Source organism: Oncorhynchus nerka, linkage group LG28 (genome assembly GCF_034236695.1).
Source record: "Oncorhynchus nerka isolate Pitt River linkage group LG28, Oner_Uvic_2.0, whole genome shotgun sequence".
In the NCBI taxonomy this organism is placed as follows: domain Eukaryota; kingdom Metazoa; phylum Chordata; class Actinopteri; order Salmoniformes; family Salmonidae; genus Oncorhynchus; species Oncorhynchus nerka.
In genome coordinates, this window is record NC_088423.1 from 74,635,879 (window position 1) to 74,663,373 (window position 27,495).

The window sequence follows — 27,495 nt, forward strand, 5'->3', positions numbered from 1 at the left end:
TACCTCCACTGTACTCACATCCTGCCTTACCCTTGTCTGTACATTATGCCTTGAATCTATTCTTCCGCGCCCAGAAATCTGCTCCTTTTACTCTCTGTTCCGAATGCACTAGACAACCAGTTCTTATAGCCTTTAGAGATACCCTTATCCAACTCCTCCTCTGTTCCTCTAGTGATGTAGAGGCTCAGACCTCGTAGCCCCCAGCATCACTCCCATTCCCCAGGTGCTCTCATTTGTTGACTTCTGTAACCATAAAAGCATTGGTTTCATGCATGTTAACATTAGAAGCCTCCTCCCTAAGTTTATTTTATTCACTGCTTTAGCACACTCCGCCAACCTGGATGTCCTAGCCGTGTCTGAATCCTGTCTTAGGAAGGCCACCAAAAATCCTGAAAATTCCATCCGCAACTATAACATTTTCCGACAACATAGAACTGCCAAAGGGGGCAGAGTTGCAATCTACTGCAGAGATAGCCTGCAGAGTTCTGTCATACTATTTCAGGTCTGTGCCCAAACAATTCAAGCTTCGACTTTTTCCAGAAACAAGTCTCTCACCGTTGCCGCTTGGAGAATAAGAGCACTTCCTCCCAGCTGCCCACTGCACTGAGGATAGGAAACCGATAAATCATCATTTCAATAATAATTTTTCTACAGCTAGCCATGTGTTCCACCTGGCTACCCCTACCCCGGCCAACATCTCAGCACCCCCTGCTGCAACTTGCCTAAACCCGCTTCTCCTTTACCAAAATCCAGACAGCTGATGTTCTGAAAGAGCTGCAAAATCTGGATCCCTACAAATCAGCTGGGCTAGACAATCTGCACCCTCTAAAATTATCCTCCAAAAATGTTGCAACCCCTATTACTATCCTATTCATCCTCTCTTTCATATCGTCTGAGATCCCCAAAGATTGGAAAGCTGCTGCGGTCATCCGCCTCTTCAAAGGGGGAGACACTCTAGACCCAAACTGTTATAGACCTAAATCCATCCTGCCCTGCCTTTCTAAAATCTTCGAAAGCCAAGTTAACAAACAGATCACTGACCATTTCGAATCCCACCGTACCTTCTCCACTATGTAATCTGGTTTCCGAGCTGGTCATGGGTGTACTTCAGCCACGCTCAAGGTCCTAAATGATATCATAACCACCATCGATAAAAGACAGTACTGTGCAGCCATCTTCTTCAGCCTAGCCAAGGCTTTCAACTCTGTCAATCACTGCATTCTTAACAGCAGACTCAACAGCCTTGGCTTCTCAAATGACTGCCTCGCCTGGTTCACCAACTCCTTCTCAGATAGAGTTCAGTGTGTCAAATCGGAGGGCCTGTTGTCGGGACCTCTGGCAGTCTCTATGGGGGTACCACAGGGTTCAATTCTCGGGCCGACTTTTTTCTCTGTATATATCAATGACTCTTGCTGCTGGTGATTCTCTGATCCACCTCTACACAGACGACACCATTCTGCATACATCTGGCCCTTCTTTGGACACTGTGCTAACAAATCTTCAAATGAGCTTCAATGCCATACAACACTCCTTCCGTTGCCTCCAACTGCTTTTAAATGCTAGTAAAACTAAGTGCATGCTCACTACTCTGGATGGTTCTGACTTGTATGTATGTAATATGTAGACAACTACAAATACCTAGGTGTCTGGTTAGACTGTAAACTCTCCTTCCAGACTCACATTAAGCATCTCCAATCCAAAATTACATCTAGAATCAGCTTCCTTGTCACGGCTTCCACCGAAGTCGGTTCCTCTCCTTGTTCGGGCGGTGTTCGGCGGTCGGCGTCACCGGTTTTCTAGCCATCGCCGATCCATTTTTCATTTTCCATTTGTTTTGTTTTGTTTTCATACACACCTGGTTCTCATTTCCCTCATTAAGTGTTGTGTATTTAACCCTCTGTTCCCCCCATGTCTTTGTGTGGAATTGTTTGTTTGTTGTGCTTATGCACATTTGTTACTGGTGCGTGTCGGGTTTTGTACCCATGATGGTTATTTTTATGCCGTTGGTTTTGTATTAAACTGCTCCGGCTATTATCTAGGTCTGCTATCCTGCATCTGACTTCACTGCCACCAGTTACGCACGCCGTTACATTCATATTTCGCAACAAAGCCTCATTCAGTCATGCTGCCAAACATACCCTCGTACAACTGACTATCCTACCAATCCTTGACTTCGGCGTCATTTACAAAATAGCCTCCAAAAGTCTACTCAGCAAACTGGATGTATTCTATCACAGTGCCATCTATTTTGTCACCAAAGCCCCATATACTATCCACCACTGCAACCTGTATGCTCTCGTTTGCTAGCCCTCACTACATATTCGTCGCCAAACCCACCCGTAGCACACGCTTCAGCAGGTATATTTCTTTGGTCATCCCCAAAGCCAACACTTCCATTGGCCGCCTTTCTTTCCTGTTCTCTGCTGCCAACGACTGGAACGAACTGCAAAAATTACTGAAGCTGGAGTCTTATATCTCCCTCTTTAACTTTAGTAAGCATCAGCTGTCAGAACAGCTTACCAATCACTGTACCTGTACACAGCCAATCTGTAAATAGCACACCCAACTACCTCATCCCCATATTATGACTTACCCTCTTGCTCTTTTGCATCCCAGTATCTCTACATGCACATCATCATCTGCACATCTATCACTCCAGTGTTAATGGTAAATCGTAATTATTTCACCTCTATGGCCTATTTATTGCCTTACCTCCCTACTCTTCTACATTTGCACACACTGTACATAGATTTGTCTTTTGTGTTATTGACTGTATGTTTGTTTATGTGTAACTCTGTGTTGTTGTTTTTGTCGCACTGCTTTGCTTTATCTTGGCCAGGTCGCAGTTGTAAATGAGAACTTGTTCTCAACTGGCCTACCTGGTTAAAGGTGAAATAAAAATAAATAAATAAAACAATGATTCTTGTTTTTGCACATAAACTGAAAATAGGCAAACTATTAGAATTTTAGCAAACAGGAAATGGCAGAGCGATTTCTGCATATTGCACCTTTAATGCATATTGCACCTTGAACCTCTTGAGATGGGAAAAGCAGTTACACTTCTCAGAAGGCACAGAATTGGTGGAACGACACAGATTATTTTGCTACCTTTATTATTAGGCTGAACATTAGTGACTGACAGCTATCACAGTTTTTTGACATTGGAAATTGGAAAATATATTTTTCCCTCTATTTACTTTTTGAATCTTAATAACCCATAATTATTTACTTTAAAAATATAATATAAATACTCAAGCCCCCTCATTTTTCTCTCATTATTTATTTGTGATTTAATTTTAATTCACACATTATTCATATTTCAACTGATTCTCAATGATAATTTGGAAATATACGGTACCAGTCAAAAGTTTGCACACACTTACACATTCAAGGATTTTTCTTTATTTTTACTATTTTCTACATTGTAGGATAATAGTGGACATCAAAACTATGAAATAACACATATGGAATCATGTTGTAACCAAAAAAGTGTTAAACAAATCAAAATATATTTAATATAGACTTGGTCGAAGGTTCACCTTGCAACAGGACAACGACCCTAAACACACAGCCAAGACAAAGCAGGTGTGGCTTCGGGGCAAGTCTCTGAATGTATTGACTTGAACCTGAATGAACATCTCTGGAGAGGCCTGAAAATAGCTGTGCAGCGACGCTCCCCATATAACCTGACAGAGCTTGAAAGGATCTGCAAAGAAGAAAGGGAGAAACTCTACAGGTGTAGCATCTTACCCAAGAAGACTCGAGACTGTAATCGCTGCCAAAGGTGTTTCAACAAAGTACTGAGTAAATGGTCTGAACACTTTTTACATTTTTAATACATTTGCAACATTTCTAAAAATGTGTTATTGCTTTGCAATTATGGGGCATTGTGTGTAGATTGATGAGAGGAAAAAATATTTTATGAATTTTAGAATTAGACTGTAACGTAACAAAATGTGGAAAAAGTCAAGGGGTCTGAATACTTTCCAAACGCACTGTAACTTGTGTCATTATTATGGGGCATAGAAACCCACAGCCGAATGGTTTCAGACTGAAAATTTGACAGCATTTGTTTACGGGGGGAAATGTCCTTTTTATAACAGGTAGTGTCCATTTATTTATGGTAGTGTGATGATTAATTATTGCTTTCCTCAGTGGAAATACAGAATATGTATAAAAATGCCAAATATACCAAAAGCTAAATCAAGTAGAGATTTATGACTATTTAACTACAGTATGTTAATTATTACTGAAACACGCAAACTGCAAACATTTAACCAGTTCAAGATCATGAATACATGATAACTAGATACAAATATTTTCTTACAAAAGTCAAGAGTTGACTATAACATGAATACAAACAAAGTGCGTACAGTTGAAGTGGGAAGTTTACATACACTTAGGATAGAGTCATTAAAACTCGTTTTTCAACCACTCCACAAACTACTTGTTAACAAACTATAGTTTGGGCAAGTCGGTTAGGACATCTACTTTGTGCATCACACAAGTAATTTTTCCAACAATTGTTTACAGACAGATTATTTCAGTTATAATTCACTGTATCACAATTCCAGTGGGTCAGAAGTTTACATACACTAAGTTGACTGTGCCTTTAAACAGCTTAGAAAATTACAGAAAATGATGTCATGGCTTTAGAAGCTTTTGATAGGCTGACATCATTTGAGTCAATTGGAGGTGTACCTGTGGATGTATTTCAAAGCCTACCTTCAAACTCAGTGCCTCTTTGCTTGACATCATGGGAAAAGCAAAAGAAATCAGCAAAGACCTCAGAAAAAAATGGTAGACCTTCACAAGTCTGGTTCATCCTTGGGGGCAATTTCCAAACACCTGAAAGTACCATGTTCATCTGTACAAACAATAGTATGCAAGTATAAACACCATGCGACCACGCAGCCATCATACTGCTCAGGAAGGAGACGCGTTCTGTCTCCTAGAGATGAACGTACTTTAGTGCGAAAAGTGCAAATCAATCCCAGAACAACAGCAAAGGACCTTGTGAAGATGCCGGAGGATACAGATACAAAAGTATCTATATCCACAGTAAAACGAGTCCTATATCAACATAACCTGAAAGGCAGCTCAGCAAGGAAGAAGCCACTGCTCCAAAACTGCCATAAAAAAAGCCAGACTAAGGTTTGCAACTGCACATGGGGACAGAGAGCGTACTTTTTGGAGAAATGTCCTCTGGTCTGATGAAACAAAAATAGAACTGTTTGTCCATAATGACCGTCATTATGTTTGGAGGAAAAAGGGGGAGGCTTGCAGGCCGAAGAACACCATCCCAGCCGTGAAGCACAGGGGTGGCAGCATCATGTTATGGGGTTGCTTTGCTACAGGAGGGACTGGTGCACTTCACAAAATAGATGGCATCAAGAAGGAGGAAAATGATGTGGATATACTGAAGCAACATCTCTAGACATCAGTCAGGAAGTTAAAGCTTGGTCGCGAATGGGTCTTCCAAATGGACAATGAAACCCAAGCATACTTCCAAAGTTGTGGCAAAATGACTTAAAGACAACGAAGTCAAGGTATTGGAGTGGCCATCACAAAGCCCTGACCTCAATACTATAGAACATTTGTTGGCAGAACTGAAAAGCGTGTGCGAGCAAGGAGGCCTACAAACCTGACTCAGTTACACCAGCTCTGTCAGGAGGAATGGGCCAAAATCCACCCAACTTATTGTGGGAAGCTTGTGGAAGGCTATCTGAAATGTTTGACCCAAGTTAAAATATTTAAAGGCAATGCTACCAAATACTAATTGAGTGTATGTAAACTTCTGACCCACTGAGAATGTGATGAAAGAAATAAAAGCTGAAATAAATAATTCTCTCTACTATTATTCTGACATTTCACATTCTTAAAATAAGGTGGTGATCCTAACTGACTTAAGACTTAATTTTTACTCAGATTAAATGTCAGGAATTGTGAAAACTGAGTTTAAATGTACTTCGGTAAGGTGTATGTAAACTTCCGACTTCAACTGTATGTGTGTAAGTGTTTGTGTGCATGTGTGTGTATTATGGTGTGTATTATAATTTCCCATCATAAAAATGTATCCCCTTTCCCCAATCAAATACCTTCATCGATACAAAAAACTGTACAAAATAATGATCTATATTTTTTCTCCAATCTGGCAACTGTCATAATTTTCTACATAGCCTTGTATAAAATGCACTATGAAAGAAATGGTGTAATGTACATGAAAAAGTGGAGCCTTGTGTTAAATACATTATGAAGAAAATTGTGTAAGAAATATGAAATGTGTTATGAAGAAAATTGTGTAGATCTACTGTTGCCTAAACGGAAAAGGGCCTTTCTGACTACAAGTGCACCAGTATCCCCAAAAACTACGTAAGGCTACTATTATATTCCAATTATTTTGGTGACAACCTGGTTGATTAACAATATTGGGTTGTTAACAAGTTATTTTTGAATTTTTATATAAATGTGGGACTAAAAATGTGGGACAGTGTAGAACACCATTGCCCATCATGCATTGCTCTAATATCTTTCAAAAGATTGTTTCCGAAATTTGGTCCCCAAAAAGGTATTTTCATATGAATTAAGTCGCAATTATTTTTTGTTGACTTTTCACACAAATTAAGCCACACAAAAACACTGCTGAAATATTGCGAGATTGTGTTGCCCTTCACCCTGGTGTATTAGAGCTGTGTTTGTCTGATCCACCTCTATCCCCAGATAGATTAACTTCCTATTTATTAATTTCCTTATTTACAGTGTGGGTCAAGGAGTTAAGCGGCCGAGTGTGCCACCACACACAGCATGTATGATCCTACATAAATCTACTGAGTAATGAGGCGGAGACGCCGGCATACCTGCCCCCCTCACCCCCTACCCTGCTCCCTGCCTGGGGGAATTCCTCTTATTAAGGGTGGTTTGGCATGGCGGTGGTGGGTGTGTGTGTGTGTGGGGGGGGGGTTGGTTGGTTCTAGACTGTAGTTTTAGGGCTTGGGAAGACATGGAGAGGACAGAGGGGAGGTAGGGGGAGGCAAGGGTAAAGACAGAAGGTAGTGTTTAAGCCCTGTGTTTGGCCAGGAAAGCTTAGGGAGGCCCTCTGGGGTTGCCCTCTGTCTCTTTACAAATTGAGGGCTGTGCCGGCAGGCGCCAGGGCAGAGCAGAATGAGCCAGCCTTTGCTGACCTTCGACCCTGCCCCAGCCCCAGCTCAGCAGCACCCGTAACCCAGGAGACTGGAACGCTGACCTCTGGGGATAGCATTCCACTGCTTCCTGGTCCGGTCCTGGTCTGAGCTGCAGGGGATTCAGCTGGCTTTGAGTGGCCATCATGATGCTGTGCTAATTAGATCTAAAGCAGACCGCTCTGAAAACAAACAGCCTGATAATATTTAAGTTGGTCCAGTGGAGAGTGGTAACGAATAAAGCGATACGCTGATTTGGAGGAGACTGGCTAAATGACAGGACTGGAAGGATTTGGTTTCACATATCCCAGGAATGATCTCGATCCCAGAGCATTTGGTACCCTAATCCGCGTTATTAAGCATGTGTCAAACGCAAACAAACCCTGCATGAAACGAATCCTGGATCTCCGTGAGTAGCCGGTCCAATATCCAGGACCTGAGAACCAGGTAGTGTGGACATTTGTGACTGTTGTAAACAAGCCAGCTTGCTAACTTCATGTAGCAATGTACGTTTCGCAAATCGTACTCTGAACCAGTTATTGTCAGGTCTTGTGAAAGTAAAAAGTATTTCTTGTGAAAACGCCCTAAACAAAAATGTTTGTGTTCTATTTGCTGGGAGATTTTAGCTATGACCATGATTGCCAGTTGTTGTATAGTATTCTAAAGACCTGTTTTAATATTTAAATATTTTAATGAATGAATGGATAAAATGTGCATCTACCCACGACCATATGACTATCTGGATGATGTCTTGAATATAGAGCTCTACATATGACCATCTGGATGATGTCCTGAATATAGAGCTCTACATATGACCATCTGGATGATGTCGAGCTCTACATATGATCATCTGGATGATGTCCTGAATATAGAGCTCTACATATGACCATCTGGATGATGTCCTGAATATAGAGCTCTACATATGACCATCTGGATGATGTCCTGAATATAGAGCTCTACATATGACCATCTGGATGATGTCCTGAATATAGAGCTCTACATATGACCATCTGGATGATGTCCTGAATATAGAGCTCTACATATGACCATCTGGATGATGTCCTGAATATAGAGCTCTACATATGACCATCTGGATGATGTCCTGAATATAGAGCTCTACATATGACCATCTGGATGATGTCCTGAATATAGAGCTCTACATATGATCATCTGGATGATGTCCTGAATATAGAGCTCTACATATGATCATCTGGATGATGTCCTGAATATAGAGCTCTACATATTACCATCTGGATGATGTCTTGAATATAGAGCTCTACATATGACCATCTGGATGATGTCCTGAATATAGAGCGCTAGAGAACTAACCTGAGGCTCTAAACAGTTAATAAAATACATTCTGTTGTTATGCACTTGGAGCCATTCTGGCATTTTGACATAGCAGTCGTGTAATGTCAAACCTCAGAACTCAGCTTTCCGACCTGTATGGTAGTTTCTCAGGTATAATTACAAAAACATGCATACACTACCGGGGGGCTCTCTTCTGTAACAACACCCAAATTACTATGAATTTAAAGAATCCTGGTTTTCGTTACACCTCAAAAGCCCTCCATCTCTCTCTCTCTCGCTCTCTCTCTCTCTCTCTCTCTCTCTCTCTCTCTCTCTCTCTCTCTCTCTCTCTCTCATCTCTGGTTCCTTCCCTGTCTCTCTGTATACAATGTGTGTAACTGGACCCCAGGGTTTCCACATAAGACTGAAGGACATCTGTCTGTAATGTAACATTTCCTAACATTTCATTCCAAGTGGGTAATTCCTGACTGCTCTCACCCTGTGAAAACAGATCAGTGCCCCCTCGCCCCTCCTCACCCCCTGTGCCATTCTCTCACCATTACCTGCTGAAACTCTTTCTGTCTACTGAAGTGTTTTCCACCCCCCTCGTTGGGGGGGCACGCTGCACCCTGCAGAGTGCTGTTTAAACACCCCGCCCCCTCCTGAGCCCAGGGCATGCTGGGATGACTGGCCCACACAGGTTAACGGTAATTGCATCAGGAAGTGTGATCAGTATGGTTCAAGAGCTGCCTAATTCTATCAGCAGGCCGGGCGGGAGGGAGAGGTAGAGGAGGGAGAGAGGGGTACAGGAAGAGAAAAAGAGAGAGAAGGGTATGGAGACAGAGAGAGTGAGAGAGAGGGATACAGAGAAAGCAAGAAATATAGAAAAAAAGAGAGGTAGGAATATATGAGTGAAGGCATGGGGCCGTGCGTGTTTCTTAGGCTGGGAGGGATGGTCAGAGCTCATTAACCACAGGAACGATTCATATTCTTGTCAGAGGAACTTAGCCCGCAGCGAGATGGGAACAATTAAAACGCTGGACGGCTTTTGAATGGAAATGATTGATGTATAATGAGCCTTTATGATTTATAGAGAGCTACAGGGAGAAATTACATCTATTACAGCACTGTCTGATTCCTGCTTGACTCGTCTGGCCAATATAACACCGTGAGGTACTGTTCTTACAGGCTGTCAGATGCTGTATATAGATTCCTGTTAACATAATAAATGTTGAATGTGGTCAGAGGTAGAAAGAGAAATCTGGCTGTGATGTTCTGATAACATTGAGCTCAAAGCCAAATGCTGATAGATCTATAACTAGTCGGTGGAGATATAACACACTGGAGGTAGAAACCTGTAGAGACCTGTTACGCCATGGAGTAACACACTGGAGGTAGAAACCTGTAGAGACCTGTTACGCCATGGAGTAACACACTGGAGGTAGAAACCTGTAGAGACCTGTTACGCCATGGAGTAACACACTGGAGGTAGAAACCTGTAGAGACCTGTTACGCCATGGAGTAACACACTGGAGGTAGAAACCTGTAGAGACCTGTTACGCCATGGAGTAACACACTGGAGGTAGAAACCTGTAGAGACCTGTTACGCCATGGAGTAACACACTGGAGGTAGAAACCTGTAGAGACCTGTTACGCCATGGAGTAACACACTGGAGGTAGAAACCTGTAGAGACCTGTTACGCCATGGAGTAACACACTGGAGGTAGAAACCTGTAGAGACCTGTTACGCCATGGAGTAACACACTGGAGGTAGGAACCTGTAGAGACCTGTTACGCCATGGAGTAACACACTGGAGGTAGAAACCTGTAGAGACCTGTTACGCCATGGAGTAACACACTGGAGGTAGAAACCTGTAGAGACCTGTTACGCCATGGAGTAACACACTGGAGGTAGGAACCTGTAGAGACCTGTTACGCCATGGAGTAACACACTGGAGGTAGAAACCTGTAGAGACCTGTTACGCCATGGAGTAACACACTGGAGGTAGAAACCTGTAGAGACCTGTTACGCCATGGAGTAACACACTGGAGGTAGAAACCTGTAGAGACCTGTTACGCCATGGAGTAACACACTGGAGGTAGAGACCTTTGGTAGGAAACATGTCCAATTTTGGACTACTGTTACGCCATGGAGTAACACACTCCAATGAGACAGAGAGGGCCAAAGGGTGATGATGACTTCCTCTACAGGTTCTTCAGCCTGTCGTGAGGTTAGAAACCTGCCACTGGAAACACATCCTGACTTGGCCTATCACATCAGCCGTCAGCCAAAGACCAGGGACCTCCCAGGCTGGCCTTTTCCATGTTGTAAGTCAGGGACTCAGACAGAGTAAGCCATCAGGCTGGAGACGCCAGGCCTGCAGCTACAACAGACCTGGGCCCAGTGACAGATCAGTCACTTTTCCCCCCTCAGGGGATATGTGTGTGTGTGTGTGTGTGTGTGTGTGTGTGTGTGTGTGTGTGTGTGTGTGTGTGTGTGTGTGTGTGTGTGTGTGTGTGTGTGTGTGTGTGTGTGTGTGTGTGTGTGTGTGAGTGGGTCTGTGTGTGTGTGTGCGTGTGCGTGTGCGTGTGAGTGTGTGTGTGTGTGTGTGTGTGTGTGTGTGTGTGTGTGTGAGCACTTCTCAGGGCCTGACGCAGACAAATCTCTCGTCAGCTCGTCTCCCATAAGAGCACCATACAGAACAGCCTGGTGACATGTATAGAATAGCAGGAAGAGAGGACATCCGAACATCGCAGCTGGAATTCTGTCATTGCATGTGAGCCCCGGCACTCCCGATCTCCCGTGTGTATGTGTATGTGAGAGGAATCTCAGGCGGGATGGAGGGTAGTGGAAAATGATCTGATGACTGGGAAAAAGAACATAAGTCTTATGTGTGAGGTGGCTGGGGGAAATATATACTGTACTTTGAGGAGGAAGATGGGGGGTGGGGGAGTGCTGCCAGCCTCTTACATTTACAGAAGTGCCTTCTCATATAACATATAAGAAATACTGTATATTTCTGATGTATTTATCAGTAATGCCTTCATGTATACTAAATAGTTGACCATTGGGATGAGGACTGGGTAGGTTGGGATATAGTAAGTAATAGGATTACAGGAGAGAGTATGAGAGAGATGGAGGGAGAGATGAAAAGAGGGAGATAGGGAGTATACGACAGCAGGTTCAGAATGCTGTAACTCGTGTGTGGCACTGTGAGAGGCCTGGGCACAGGCAGACCATGAGAGACGGCTCTGCTCCATCCCTGTTTATAACCCCCTACACCCTCACTGCTACTGCTCACACACACACACACACACACACACACACACACACACACACACACACACACACACACACACACACACACACACACACACACACACACACACACACACACAGACAGACAGACAGACAGACAATAAAAAAAGACACACCACCATTATTTATAGTTTAATTAAATAATTGATTTAAGAACTAGGTATTCATAAATAAATTGATAATACATCTTATCTCCTCCAATCATGTTGAATCTTATCTTACTTCCACTACAACAAAATAAATAATTATACTGTATATCATTATTAAAATATCAATGCAATGCAATGTTCTTATGATTTAGAATCACCATGGAAATGACATAGTGTTGATCTGAAACCAGTCTAACTCAACACTAACTCAACACTAACTCTGACTCTTAGCAACAACGTTCTAAAGTCAAACATTGTATAAATGCTTTGTTGTTGACACGTTCTAATGTTAGTATGGTGCTCACAATGAAAAGAAGAGGCACTGGGAACATGGAAGGGCATTCATTTATCTTGCCTTGGTGCTAACCTGTTTCTGCTCTCTTGGCAACTCTGTGTCATGCAAATGGATGCATGTGTATCTTGAAAATTACAATGGAGTAGGCAAAAGTAAAAACAGATCTAGGACCAGGCTTTTGTTGTGAGTGGAGGTCCTGCCTACCTAGTTGTTTTATGAGTGATGGCTTATCAGCAAATCACGTGAGATTTAGTGCTGAGCGATTTAGTGTTTTTTGAGGTCGGTTCGGTTTCGTTTCGATTATTGAAAAATAATCACAGTTTTAGATTTCAGTTTGGATTATTTTCATTTCAGAAAGGAAACACCACATGTACGTTTAAACATGTATTAGAAAATATAACAATGAATAGTTTTAGCGTTAGAGCTCTGCTCCTTCAGGGTATCTCACTGCCAGAGCGAAGAGTCATATGAAGATGATAATAGAACTACAGGCAGTCAGCACTATATGCTCTATAAAATCCCCTGAAGGAATAAACACAGAACCCAGACCAGTGGTGGTGGGATATCACAAACAGCAAGTGTAACAGTTTAACTTTGGTCTGTACCCGGGCTCGAACCAGGGACCCTCTGCACACACCGACAACAGTCACCCATGAAGCATCGTTACCAATCGCGGCTTTTGTGGAGCCACTACTTCAAGGTCTCAGAGCGAGTGACGTCACCGATTGAAACACTATTAGTGCGCACCCCGCTAACTAACTAGCCATTTCACATCGAGGAGTTGGCAGAGAACAGGATAATTGATCTAGCTAACGTTACAGTACAGTTGCTACCGTTGGCCAACAGTGGTAAAGTTAACAAGAAACTGCTAATCAACACCAACCTTCATCAATGCAAGATGTCACAAGTGTGCATGCGCTGGTGTCTCTTGCCAACACTACACTATCATTTACCTGCTATAATAAAGAATGATGAAATGTTGTTTTGATACTCTCATGGTCGATTACTCACTCACAATTCATGTACTTGTATTTATTAGGGATCCCCAATTGCTTCAGGGATGGCAGGTAGCCTGGTGGTCAGTAACCAGGTGCTGTGGATGTTGATTAAGGCATCCCCTGCACCTTTCTGATCCAGAGGGGTTGGGTTAAATGCGGAAGACACATTTCTATTGGACAACTGATGAGGTATCCCCCTTTCTGGCAAGATTAAGATTAAGGCAATTACATCACAAATAAAACAGTACATAATAAAACATTAGCACTTTTAGTATTTTATTAGGATCCCTCTTCTCTGAAGAGGCCCCTGGTGGCATGTCTTGTGGGGGTATGTATGGATGTCTGAGCTGTTTAAACAGACAGCTCAGTGCTTTCAACATGACAATACCTTTCACAAAGACAAGTAGTGATACAGTCAATCTCTCCTCTTCTTTATGCCAGGAGAGATTGACAGGCATGTTATTGATGTAAAGCCATAACAGCAGACTATGATCGATGATGTCAAAAGCTGCTCCCACAATCTTCCTATTGTCAATGTGTCTTGATAATGGAACAGGGAAGGGGTAGAGGGTCACACGTGCCTTACTGTGGTGGAGGTAGTTGTGGAGGTGGTGGTTGTGATGATGGTGTTGGTGGTCAGAGTGGCCAGATGTGGGGCCACCGGGCTGCTAGACTAAACCTGTGTGGAGAAAGATTCTCCAGAACTCCACAGCTACAGATCTGCTGTCCACATGTGCACCTTACCACCCGCTCGGATGGGCGCGCCACGTTACATATCCCATCTCCAACTGAAACTCGTCAATAATGTTGCATCACACGGGTGAGGTAGGGGGAAGGGGTTTAGATGGAAACGGTGGTTGGGGCAGACTCCTGTAAATACCTATTTTGTCCCACTTTTTCCCCTCCTGGAATAACAGGTAGAGACTGACTGTGTGGGTCGTAACATCAACGTTAACCTTGTAGCCTTTACGTAATGTGTCACTTTGACTTAATTTAGGCTACTGTATGTTAGCCTATTAGCCCTGAGTGTGGCCCTTGACAATACATGATCTCATGGTTTGATATGGTGTTGTTCAGTTGTTTGCTGAACCCCCCGGTGCCACAGAGGTCAATGGAATCTCCCAGTCAGTCAGAGTGTAGGAGGCTGGCAGGGATATAGGAACTGTAGGTAGTAGAGGCATGAGAGAGAGGAAAAAGCAGTGTGGGTTGAGTGTGGGTAGGGATGTTCAGTCCAGTCATACGTGAAGTGTTTTGGTGTCGGGGGCCAGCGTACATACTGTATCTGGCCAAGGATCCAAATCCACCTGAATGAAGTTGTAAACGGAGAGCAGGGCCAAGCCTTAGCATGTCCTCCCATTCACCACGCTGGCTGATGGGACACGTTTCGGCTGGCCACCCCATGGAGGGAGAAAGGGGGAGGTAGGGGATCTGGAGAATGGGTGATGGTTCCAGCAGTGGGGGGTCTATGAGGATCCTAGTTCCTAGTGGATGAAATAGTAGAAGGTAAGGTTGCAACTGGTGAAGTTAGATATTGAACGGAGAGAATTAACTTGGTTGTATTTTCAACATAAATTACCTTGTTATCCTCGACTTGCATAAAATGACACAAATGGACTGCTCAAATGTTGTTTGCTTAATTATTTTATTTTATTTAATTTTGAGCACTGTGCTGCAGAAATATGTACAGTCCTGTTCTGCAGAAATAAACCAAAAAGAATTAACCAAATCATAATCCGTCCACGTTTTTCAACTTGCATGAATCTCTTTGTGATTGTACCGTACCTCCTCATGTTCTATCTGTTTGGTCACGGGTTGAGTGTATCTCTTTGTGATTGTACCGTACCTCCTCATGTTCTGTCTGTTTGGTCACGGGTTGAGTGTATCTCTTTGTGATTGTACCGTACCTCCTCATGTTCTATCTGTTTGGTCACGGGTTGAGTGTATCTCTTTGTGATTGTACCGTACCTCCTCATGTTCTATCTGTTTGGTCACGGGTTGAGTGAATCACTTTGTGATTGTACCGTACCTCCTCATGTTCTATCTGTTTGGTCACGGGTTGAGTGAATCTCTTTGTGATTGTACCGTACCTCCTCATGTTCTATCTGTTTGGTCACGGGTTGAGTGAATCTCTTTGTGATTGTACCGTACCTCCTCATGTTCTATCTGTTTGGTCACGGGTTGAGTGAATCTCTTTGTGATTGTACCGTACCTCCTCATGTTCTATCTGTTTGGTAACGGGTTGAGTGAATCTCTTTGTGATTGTACCGTACCTCCTCATGTTCTGTCTGTTTGGTCACGGGTTGAGTGAATCTCTTTGTGATTGTACCGTACCTCCTCATGTTCTATCTGTTTGGTCACGGGTTGAGTGTATCTCTTTGTGATTGTACCGTACCTCCTCATGTTCTATCTGTTTGGTCACGGGTTGAGTGAATCTCTTTGTGATTGTACCGTACCTCCTCATGTTCTATCTGTTTGGTCACGGGTTGAGTGTATCTCTTTGTGATTGTACCGTACCTCCTCATGTTCTATCTGTTTGGTCACGGGTTGAGTGTATCTCTTTGTGATTGTACCGTACCTCCTCATGTTCTGTCTGTTTGGTCACGGGTTGAGTGTATCTCTTTGTGATTGTACCGTACCTCCTCATGTTCTGTCTGTTTGGTCACGGGTTGAGTGAATCTCTTTGTGATTGTACCGTACCTCCTCATGTTCTATCTGTTTGGTCACGGGTTGAGTGAATCTCTTTGTGATTGTACCGTACCTCCTCATGTTCTATCTGTTTGGTCACGGGTTGAGTGAATCTCTTTGTGATTGGACCGTACCTCCTCATGTTCTATCTGTTTGGTCACGGGTTGAGTGAATCTCTTTGTGATTGTACCGTACCTCCTCATGTTCTATCTGTTTGGTCACGGGTTGAGTGAATCTCTTTGTGATTGTACCGTACCTCCTCATGTTCTATCTGTTTGGTCACGGGTTGAGTGAATCTCTTTGTGATTGTACCGTACCTCCTCATGTTCTATCTGTTTGGTCACGGGTTGAGTGAATCTCTTTGTGATTGTACCGTACCTCCTCATGTTCTGTCTGTTTGGTCACGGGTTGAGTGAATCTCTTTGTGATTGTACCGTACCTCCTCATGTTCTATCTGTTTGGTCACGGGTTGAGTGTATCTCTTTGTGATTGTACCGTCCTCCTCATGTTCTATCTGTTTGGTCACGGGTTGAGTGAATCTCTTTGTGATTGTACCGTACCTCCTCATGTTCTATCTGTTTGGTCACGGGTTGAGTGTATCTCTTTGTGATTGTACCGTACCTCCTCATGTTCTATCTGTTTGGTCACGGGTTGAGTGAATCTCTTTGTGATTGTACCGTACCTCCTCATGTTCTATCTGTTTGGTCACGGGTTGAGTGAATCTCTTTGTGATTGTACCGTACCTCCTCATGTTCTATCTGTTTGGTCACGGGTTGAGTGAATCTCTTTGTGATTGTACCGTACCTCCTCATGTTCTGTCTGTTTGGTCACGGGTTGAGTGAATCTCTTTGTGATTGTACCGTACCTCCTCATGTTCTGTCTGTTTGGTCACGGGTTGAGTGTATCTCTTTGTGATTGTACCGTACCTCCTCATGTTCTGTCTGTTTGGTCACGGGTTGAGTGAATCTCTTTGTGATTGTACCGTACCTCCTCATGTTCTATCTGTTTGGTCACGGGTTGAGTGAATCTCTTTGTGATTGTACCGTACCTCCTCATGTTCTATCTGTTTGGTCACGGGTTGAGTGAATCTCTTTGTGATTGTACCGTACCTCCTCATGTTCTATCTGTTTGGTCACGGGTTGAGTGTATCTCTTTGTGATTGTACCGTACCTCCTCATGTTCTATCTGTTTGGTCACGGGTTGAGTGAATCTCTTTGTGATTGTACCGTACCTCCTCATGTTCTATCTGTTTGGTCACGGGTTGAGTGTATCTCTTTGTGATTGTACCGTACCTCCTCATGTTCTATCTGTTTGGTCACGGGTTGAGTGAATCTCTTTGTGATTGTACCTTACCTCCTCATGTTCTGTCTGTTTGGTCACGGGTTGAGTGTATCTCTTTGTGATTGTACCGTACCTCCTCATGTTCTATCTGTTTGGTCACGGGTTGAGTGAATCTCTTTGTGATTGTACCGTACCTCCTCATGTTCTGTCTGTTTGGTCACGGGTTGAGTGAATCTCTTTGTGATTGTACCGTACCTCCTCATGTTCTGTCTGTTTGGTCACGGGTTGAGTGAATCTCTTTGTGATTGTACCGTACCTCCTCATGTTCTGTCTGTTTGGTCACGGGTTGAGTGTATCTCTTTGTGATTGTACCGTACCTCCTCATGATCTATCTGTTTGGTCACGGGTTGAGTGAATCTCTTTGTGATTGTACCGTACCTCCTCATGTTCTATCTGTTTGGTCACGGGTTGAGTGAATCTCTTTGTGATTGTACCGTACCTCCTCATGTTCTGTCTGTTTGGTCACGGGTTGAGTGAATCTCTTTGTGATTGTACCGTACCTCCTCATGTTCTATCTGTTTGGTCACGGGTTGAGTGAATCTCTTTGTGATTGTACCGTACCTCCTCATGTTCTATCTGTTTGGTCACGGGTTGAGTGTATCTACATTTACATTTACATTTAAGTCATTTAGCAGACGCTCTTATCCAGAGCGACTTACAAATTGGTGCGTTCACCTTATGACATCCAGTGGAACAGCCACTTTACAATAGTGCATCTAAATCTTTTAAGGGGGGGGTGAGAAGGATTACTTTATCCTATCCTAGGTATTCCTTAAAGAGGTGGGGTTTCAGGTGTCTCCGGAAGGTGGTGATTGACTCCGCTGTCCTGGCGTCGTGAGGGAGTTTGTTCCACCATTGGGGGGCCAGAGCAGCGAACAGTTTTGACTTGGCTGAGCGGGAACTGTACTTCCTCAGTGGTAGGGAGGCGAGCAGGCCAGAGGTGGATGAACGCAGTGCCCTTGTTTGGGTGTAGGGCCTGATCAGAGCCTGGAGGTACTGAGGTGCCGTTCCCCTCATAGCTCCGTAGGCAAGCACCATGGTCTTGTAGTGGATGCGAGCTTCAACTGGAAGCCAGTGGAGGGAGCGGAGGAGCGGGGTGACGTGAGAGAACTTGGGAAGGTTGAACACCAGACGGGCTGCGGCGTTCTGGATGAGTTGTAGGGGTTTAATGGCACAGGCAGGGAGCCCAGCCAACAGCGAGTTGCAGTAATCCAGACGGGAGATGACAAGTGCCTGGATTAGGACCTGCGCCGCTTCCTGTGTGAGGCAGGGTCGTACTCTGCGGATGTTGTAGAGCATGAACCTACAGGAACGGGCCACCGCCTTGATGTTAGTTGAGAACGACAGGGTGTTGTCCAGGATCACGCCAAGGTTCTTAGCGCTCTGGGAGGAGGACACAATGGAGTTGTCAACCGTGATGGCGAGATCATGGAACGGGCAGTCCTTCCCGGGAGGAAGAGCAGCTCCGTCTTGCCGAGGTTCAGCTTGAGGTGGTGATCCCTCATCCACACTGATATGTCTGCCAGACATGCAGAGATGCGATTCGCCACCTGGTCATCAGAAGGGGAAAGGAGAAGATTAATTGTGTGTCGTCTGCATAGCAATGATAGGAGACACCATGTGAGGTTATGACAGAGCCAAGTGACTTGGTGTATAGCGAGAATAGGAGAGGGCCTAGAACAGAGCCCTGGGGGACGCCAGTGGTGAGAGCGCGTGGTGAGGAGACAGATTCTCGCCACGCCACCTGGTAGGAGCGACCTGTCAGGTAGGACGCAATCCAAGCGTGGGCCGCGCCGGAGATGCCCAACTCGGAGAGGGTGGAGAGGAGGATCTGATGGTTCACAGTATCGAAGGCAGCCGATAGGTCTAGAAGGATGAGAGCAGAGGAGAGAGAGTTAGCTTTAGCAGTGCGGAGCGCCTCCGTGATACAGAGAAGAGCAGTCTCAGTTGAATGACTAGTCTTGAAACCTGACTGATTTGGATCAAGAAGGTCATTCTGAGAGAGATAGCGGGAGAGCTGGCCAAGGACGGCACGTTCAAGAGTTTTGGAGAGAAAAGAAAGAAGGGATACTGGTCTGTAGTTGTTGACATCGGAGGGATCGAGTGTAGGTTTTTTCAGAAGGGGTGCAACTCTCGCTCTCTTGAAGACGGAAGGGACGTAGCCAGCGGTCAGGGATGAGTTGATGAGCGAGGTGAGGTAAGGGAGAAGGTCTCCGGAAATGGTCTGGAGAAGAGAGGAGGGGATAGGGTCAAGCGGGCAGGTTGTTGGGCGGCCGGCCGTCACAAGACGCGAGATTTCATCTGGAGAGAGAGGGGAGAAAGAGGTCAGAGCACAGGGTAGGGCAGTGTGAGCAGAACCAGCGGTGTCGTTTGACTTAGCAAACGAGGATCGGATGTCGTCGACCTTCTTTTCAAAATGGTTGACGAAGTCATCTGCAGAGAGGGGAGGAGGGGGGGGAGGGGGAGGAGGATTCAGGAGGGAGGAAAAGGTGGCAAAGAGCTTCCTAGGGTTAGAGGCAGATGCTTGGAATTTAGAGTGGTAGAAAGTGACTTTAGCAGCAGAGACAGAAGAGGAAAATGTAGAGAGGAGGGAGTGAAAGGATGCCAGGTCCGCAGGGAGGCGAGTTTTCCTCCATTTCCGCTCGGCTGCCCGGAGCCCTGTTCTGTGAGCTCGCAATGAGTCGTCGAGCCACGGAGCGGGAGGGGAGGACCGAGCCGGCCTGGAGGATAGGGGACATAGAGAGTCAAAGGATGCAGAAAGGGAGGAGAGGAGGGTTGAGGAGGCAGAATCAGGAGATAGGTTGGAGAAGGTTTGAGCAGAGGGAAGAGATGATAGGATGGAAGAGGAGAGAGTAGCGGGGAGAGAGAGCGAAGGTTGGGACGGCGCGATACCATCCGAGTAGGGGCAGTGGGGAAGTGTTGGATGAGAGCGAGAGGGAAAAGGATACAAGGTAGTGGTCGGAGACTTGGAGGGGAGTTGCAATGAGGTTAGTGGAAGAACAGCATCTAGTAAAGATGAGGTCGAGCGTATTGCCTGCCTTGTGAGTAGGGGGGAAGGTGAGAGGGTGAGGTCAAAAGAGGAGAGGAGTGGAAAGAAGGAGGCAGAGAGGAATGAGTCAAAGGTAGACGGGGGAGGTTAAAGTCGCCCAGAACTGTGAGAGGTGAGCCGTCCTCAGGAAAGGAGCTTATCAAGGCATCAAGCTCATTGATGAACTCTCCGAGGGAACCTGGAGGGCGATAAATGATAAGGATGTTAAGCTTGAAAGGGCTGGTAACTGTGACAGCATGGAATTCAAAGGAGGCGATAGACAGATGGGTAAGGGGAGAAAGAGAGAATGACCACTTGGGAGAGATGAGGATCCCGGTGCCACCACCCCGCTGACCAGAAGCTCTCGGGTGTGTGAGAACACGTGGGCGGACGAAGAGAGAGCAGTAGGAGTAGCAGTGTTATCTGTGGTGATCCATGTTTCCGTCAGTGCCAAGAAGTCGAGGGACTGGAGGGAGGCATAGGCTGAGATGAACTCTGCCTTGTTGGCTGCAGATCGGCAGTTCCAGAGGCTACCGGAGACCTGGAACTCCACGTGGGTCGTGCTCGCTGGGACCACCAGATTAGGTGGCGCGGCCACGCGGTGTGGAGCGTTTGTATGGTCTGTGCAGAGAGGAGAGAACAGGGATAGACAGACACATAGTTGACAGGCTACAGAAGAGGCTACGCTAATGCAAAGGAGATTGGAATGACAAGTGGACTACACGTCTCGAATGTTCAGAAAGTTAAGCTTACATAGCAAGAATCTTATTGACTAAAATGATTAAAATGATACAGTACTTGTGATTGTACCGTACTTCCTCATGTTCTATCTGTTTGGTCACGGGTTGAGTGTATCTCTTTGTGATTGTACCGTACCTCCTCATGTTCTGTCTGTTTGGTCACGGGTTGAGTGTATCTCTTTGTGATTGTACCGTACCTCCTCATGTTCTATCTGTTTGGTCACGGGTTGAGTGAATCTCTTTGTGATTGTACCGTACCCCCTCATGTTCTGTCTGTTTGGTCACGGGTTGAGTGAATCTCTTTGTGATTGTACCGTACCTCCTCATGTTCTGTCTGTTTGGTCACGGGTTGAGTGAATCTCTTTGTGATTGTACCGTACCTCCTCATATTCTGTCTGTTTGGTCACGGGTTGAGTGAATCTCTTTGTGATTGTACCGTACCTCCTCATGTTCTATCTGTTTGGTCACGGGTTGAGAGAATCTCTTTGTGATTGTACCGTACCTCCTCATGTTCTGTCTGTTTGGTCACGGGTTGAGTGAATCTCTTTGTGATTGGACCGTACCTCCTCATGTTCTATCTGTTTGGTCACGGGTTGAGTGAATCTCTTTGTGATTGTACCGTACCTCCTCATGTTCTGTCTGTTTGGTCACGGGTTGAGTGAATCTCTTTGTGATTGTACCGTACCTCCTCATGTTCTATCTGTTTGGTCACGGGTTGAGTGAATCTCTTTGTGATTGTACCGTACCTCCTCATGTTCTATCTGTTTGGTCACGGGTTGAGTGAATCTCTTTGTGATTGTACCGTACCTCCTCATGTTCTATCTGTTTGGTCACGGGTTGAGTGAATCTCTTTGTGATTGTACCGTACCTCCTCATGTTCTATCTGTTTGGTCACGGGTTGAGTGAATCTCTTTGTGATTGTACCGTACCTCCTCATGTTCTATCTGTTTGGTCACGGGTTGAGTGAATCTCTTTGTGATTGGACCGTACCTCCTCATGTTCTATCTGTTTGGTCACGGGTTGAGTGAATCTCTTTGTGATTGTACCGTACCTCCTCATGTTCTGTCTGTTTGGTCACGGGTTGAGTGAATCTCTTTGTGATTGTACCGTACCTCCTAATGTTCTATCTGTTTGGTCACGGGTTGAGTGAATCTCTTTGTGATTGTACCGTACCTCCTCATGTTCTATCTGTTTGGTCACGGGTTGAGTGAATCTCTTTGTGATTGTACCGTACCTCCTCATGTTCTATCTGTTTGGTCACGGGTTGAGTGAATCTCTTTGTGATTGGACCGTACCTCCTCATGTTCTATCTGTTTGGTCACGGGTTGAGTGAATCTCTTTGTGATTGTACCGTACCTCCTCATGTTCTATCTGTTTGGTCACGGGTTGAGTGAATCTCTTTGTGATTGTACCGTACCTCCTCATGTTCTGTCTGTTTGGTCACGGGTTGAGTGAATCTCTTTGTGATTGTACCGTACCTCCTCATGTTCTATCTGTTTGGTCACGGGTTGAGTGAATCTCTTTGTGATTGTACCGTACCTCCTCATGTTCTATCTGTTTGGTCACGGGTTGAGTGAATCTCTTTGTGATTGTACCGTACCTCCTCATGTTCTATCTGTTTGGTCACGGGTTGAGTGAATCTCTTTGTGATTGTACCGTACCTCCTCATGTTCTATCTGTTTGGTCACGGGTTGAGTGAATCTCTTTGTGATTGTACCGTACCTCCTCATGTTCTATCTGTTTGGTCACGGGTTGAGTGAATCTCTTTGTGATTGTACCGTACCTCCTCATGTTCTATCTGTTTGGTCACGGGTTGAGTGAATCTCTTTGTGATTGGACCGTACCTCCTCATGTTCTATCTGTTTGGTCACGGGTTGAGTGAATCTCTTTGTGATTGTACCGTACCTCCTCATGTTCTATCTGTTTGGTCACGGGTTGAGTGAATCTCTTTGTGATTGTACCGTACCTCCTCATGTTCTGTCTGTTTGGTCACGGGTTGAGTGAATCTCTTTGTGATTGTACCGTACCTCCTCATGTTCTATCTGTTTGGTCACGGGTTGAGTGAATCTCTTTGTGATTGTACCGTACCTCCTCATGTTCTATCTGTTTGGTCACGGGTTGAGTGAATCTCTTTGTGATTGTACCGTACCTCCTCATGTTCTATCTGTTTGGTCACGGGTTGAGTGAATCTCTTTGTGATTGTACCGTACCTCCTCATGTTCTATCTGTTTGGTCACGGGTTGAGTGAATCTCTTTGTGATTGTACCGTACCTCCTCATGTTCTGTCTGTTTGGTCACGGGTTGAGTGAATCTCTTTGTGATTGTACCGTACCTCCTCATGTTCTGTCTGTTTGGTCACGGGTTGAGTGTATCTCTTTGTGATTGTACCGTACCTCCTCATGATCTATCTGTTTGGTCACGGGTTGAGTGAATCTCTTTGTGATTGTACCGTACCTCCTCATGTTCTATCTGTTTGGTCACGGGTTGAGTGAATCTCTTTGTGATTGTACCGTACCTCCTCATGTTCTGTCTGTTTGGTCACGGGTTGAGTGAATCTCTTTGTGATTTTACCGTACCTCCTCATGTTCTATCTGTTTGGTCACGGGTTGAGTGAATCTCTTTGTGATTGTACCGTACCTCCTCATGTTCTATCTGTTTGGTCACGGGTTGAGTGTATCTACATTTACATTTACATTTAAGTCATTTAGCAGACGCTCTTATCCAGAGCGACTTACAAATTGGTGCGTTCACCTTATGACATCCAGTGGAACAGCCACTTTACAATAGTGCATCTAAATCTTTTAAGGGGGGGGGTGAGAAGGATTACTTTATCCTATCCTAGGTATTCCTTAAAGAGGTGGGGTTTCAGGTGTCTCCGGAAGGTGGTGATTGACTCCGCTGTCCTGGCGTCGTGAGGGAGTTTGTTCCACCATTGGGGGGCCAGAGCAGCGAACAGTTTTGACTGGGCTGAGCGGGAACTGTACTTCCTCAGTGGTAGGGAGGCGAGCAGGCCAGAGGTGGATGAACGCAGTGCCCTTGTTTGGGTGTAGGGCCTGATCAGAGCCTGGAGGTACTGAGGTGCCGTTCCCCTCATAGCTCCGTAGGCAAGCACCATGGTCTTGTAGTGGATGCGAGCTTCAACTGGAAGCCAGTGGAGGGAGCGGAGGAGCGGGGTGACGTGAGAGAACTTGGGAAGGTTGAACACCAGACGGGCTGCGGCGTTCTGGATGAGTTGTAGGGGTTTAATGGCACAGGCAGGGAGCCCAGCCAACAGCGAGTTGCAGTAATCCAGACGGGAGATGACAAGTGCCTGGATTAGGACCTGCGCCGCTTCCTGTGTGAGGCAGGGTCGTACTCTGCGGATGTTGTAGAGCATGAACCTACAGGAACGGGCCACCGCCTTGATGTTAGTTGAGAACGACAGGGTGTTGTCCAGGATCACGCCAAGGTTCTTAGCGCTCTGGGAGGAGGACACAATGGAGTTGTCAACCGTGATGGCGAGATCATGGAACGGGCAGTCCTTCCCCGGGAGGAAGAGCAGCTCCGTCTTGCCGAGGTTCAGCTTGAGGTGGTGATCCCTCATCCACACTGATATGTCTGCCAGACATGCAGAGATGCGATTCGCCACCTGGTCATCAGAAGGGGGAAAGGAGAAGATTAATTGTGTGTCGTCTGCATAGCAATGATAGGAGACACCATGTGAGGTTATGACAGAGCCAAGTGACTTGGTGTATAGCGAGAATAGGAGAGGGCCTAGAACAGAGCCCTGGGGGACGCCAGTGGTGAGAGCGCGTGGTGAGGAGACAGATTCTCGCCACGCCACCTGGTAGGAGCGACCTGTCAGGTAGGACGCAATCCAAGCGTGGGCCGCGCCGGAGATGCCCAACTCGGAGAGGGTGGAGAGGAGGATCTGATGGTTCACAGTATCGAAGGCAGCCGATAGGTCTAGAAGGATGAGAGCAGAGGAGAGAGAGTTAGCTTTAGCAGTGCGGAGCGCCTCCGTGATACAGAGAAGAGCAGTCTCAGTTGAATGACTAGTCTTGAAACCTGACTGATTTGGATCAAGAAGGTCATTCTGAGAGAGATAGCGGGAGAGCTGGCCAAGGACGGCACGTTCAAGAGTTTTGGAGAGAAAAGAAAGAAGGGATACTGGTCTGTAGTTGTTGACATCGGAGGGATCGAGTGTAGGTTTTTTCAGAAGGGGTGCAACTCTCGCTCTCTTGAAGACGGAAGGGACGTAGCCAGCGGTCAGGGATGAGTTGATGAGCGAGGTGAGGTAAGGGAGAAGGTCTCCGGAAATGGTCTGGAGAAGAGAGGAGGGGATAGGGTCAAGCGGGCAGGTTGTTGGGCGGCCGGCCGTCACAAGACGCGAGATTTCATCTGGAGAGAGAGGGGAGAAAGAGGTCAGAGCACAGGGTAGGGCAGTGTGAGCAGAACCAGCGGTGTCGTTTGACTTAGCAAACGAGGATCGGATGTCGTCGACCTTCTTTTCAAAATGGTTGACGAAGTCATCTGCAGAGAGGGAGGAGGGGGGGAGGGGGAGGAGGATTCAGGAGGGAGGAAAAGGTGGCAAAGAGCTTCCTAGGGTTAGAGGCAGATGCTTGGAATTTAGAGTGGTAGAAAGTGACTTTAGCAGCAGAGACAGAAGAGGAAAATGTAGAGAGGAGGGAGTGAAAGGATGCCAGGTCCGCAGGGAGGCGAGTTTTCCTCCATTTCCGCTCGGCTGCCCGGAGCCCTGTTCTGTGAGCTCGCAATGAGTCGTCGAGCCACGGAGCGGGAGGGGAGGACCGAGCCGGCCTGGAGGATAGGGGACATAGAGAGTCAAAGGATGCAGAAAGGGAGGAGAGGAGGGTTGAGGAGGCAGAATCAGGAGATAGGTTGGAGAAGGTTTGAGCAGAGGGAAGAGATGATAGGATGGAAGAGGAGAGAGTAGCGGGGAGAGAGAGCGAAGGTTGGGACGGCGCGATACCATCCGAGTAGGGGCAGTGTGGGAAGTGTTGGATGAGAGCGAGAGGGAAAAGGATACAAGGTAGTGGTCGGAGACTTGGAGGGGAGTTGCAATGAGGTTAGTGGAAGAACAGCATCTAGTAAAGATGAGGTCGAGCGTATTGCCTGCCTTGTGAGTAGGGGGAAGGTGAGAGGGTGAGGTCAAAAGAGGAGAGGAGTGGAAAGAAGGAGGCAGAGAGGAATGAGTCAAAGGTAGACGGGGGAGGTTAAAGTCGCCCAGAACTGTGAGAGGTGAGCCGTCCTCAGGAAAGGAGCTTATCAAGGCATCAAGCTCATTGATGAACTCTCCGAGGGAACCTGGAGGGCGATAAATGATAAGGATGTTAAGCTTGAAAGGGCTGGTAACTGTGACAGCATGGAATTCAAAGGAGGCGATAGACAGATGGGTAAGGGGAGAAAGAGAGAATGACCACTTGGGAGAGATGAGGATCCCGGTGCCACCACCCCGCTGACCAGAAGCTCTCGGGGTGTGTGAGAACACGTGGGCGGACGAAGAGAGAGCAGTAGGAGTAGCAGTGTTATCTGTGGTGATCCATGTTTCCGTCAGTGCCAAGAAGTCGAGGGACTGGAGGGAGGCATAGGCTGAGATGAACTCTGCCTTGTTGGCTGCAGATCGGCAGTTCCAGAGGCTACCGGAGACCTGGAACTCCACGTGGGTCGTGCTCGCTGGGACCACCAGATTAGGGTGGCCGCGGCCACGCGGTGTGGAGCGTTTGTATGGTCTGTGCAGAGAGGAGAGAACAGGGATAGACAGACACATAGTTGACAGGCTACAGAAGAGGCTACGCTAATGCAAAGGAGATTGGAATGACAAGTGGACTACACGTCTCGAATGTTCAGAAAGTTAAGCTTACATAGCAAGAATCTTATTGACTAAAATGATTAAAATGATACAGTACTTGTGATTGTACCGTACCTCCTCATGTTCTATCTGTTTGGTCACGGGTTGAGTGAATCTCTTTGTGATTGTACCGTACCTCCTCATGTTCTATCTGTTTGGTCACAGGTTGAGTGTATCTCTTTGTGATTGTACCGTACCTCCTCATGTTCTATCTGTTTGGTCACGGGTTGAGTGTATCTCTTTGTGATTGTACCGTACCTCCTCATGTTCTGTCTGTTTGGTCACGGGTTGAGTGTATCTCTTTGTGATTGTACCGTACCTCCTCATGTTCTATCTGTTTGGTCACGGGTTGAGTGAATCTCTTTGTGATTGTACCGTACCCCCTCATGTTCTGTCTGTTTGGTCACGGGTTGAGTGAATCTCTTTGTGATTGTACCGTACCTCCTCATGTTCTGTCTGTTTGGTCACGGGTTGAGTGAATCTCTTTGTGATTGTACCGTACCTCCTCATATTCTGTCTGTTTGGTCACGGGTTGAGTGAATCTCTTTGTGATTGTACCGTACCTCCTCATGTTCTATCTGTTTGGTCACGGGTTGAGAGAATCTCTTTGTGATTGTACCGTAC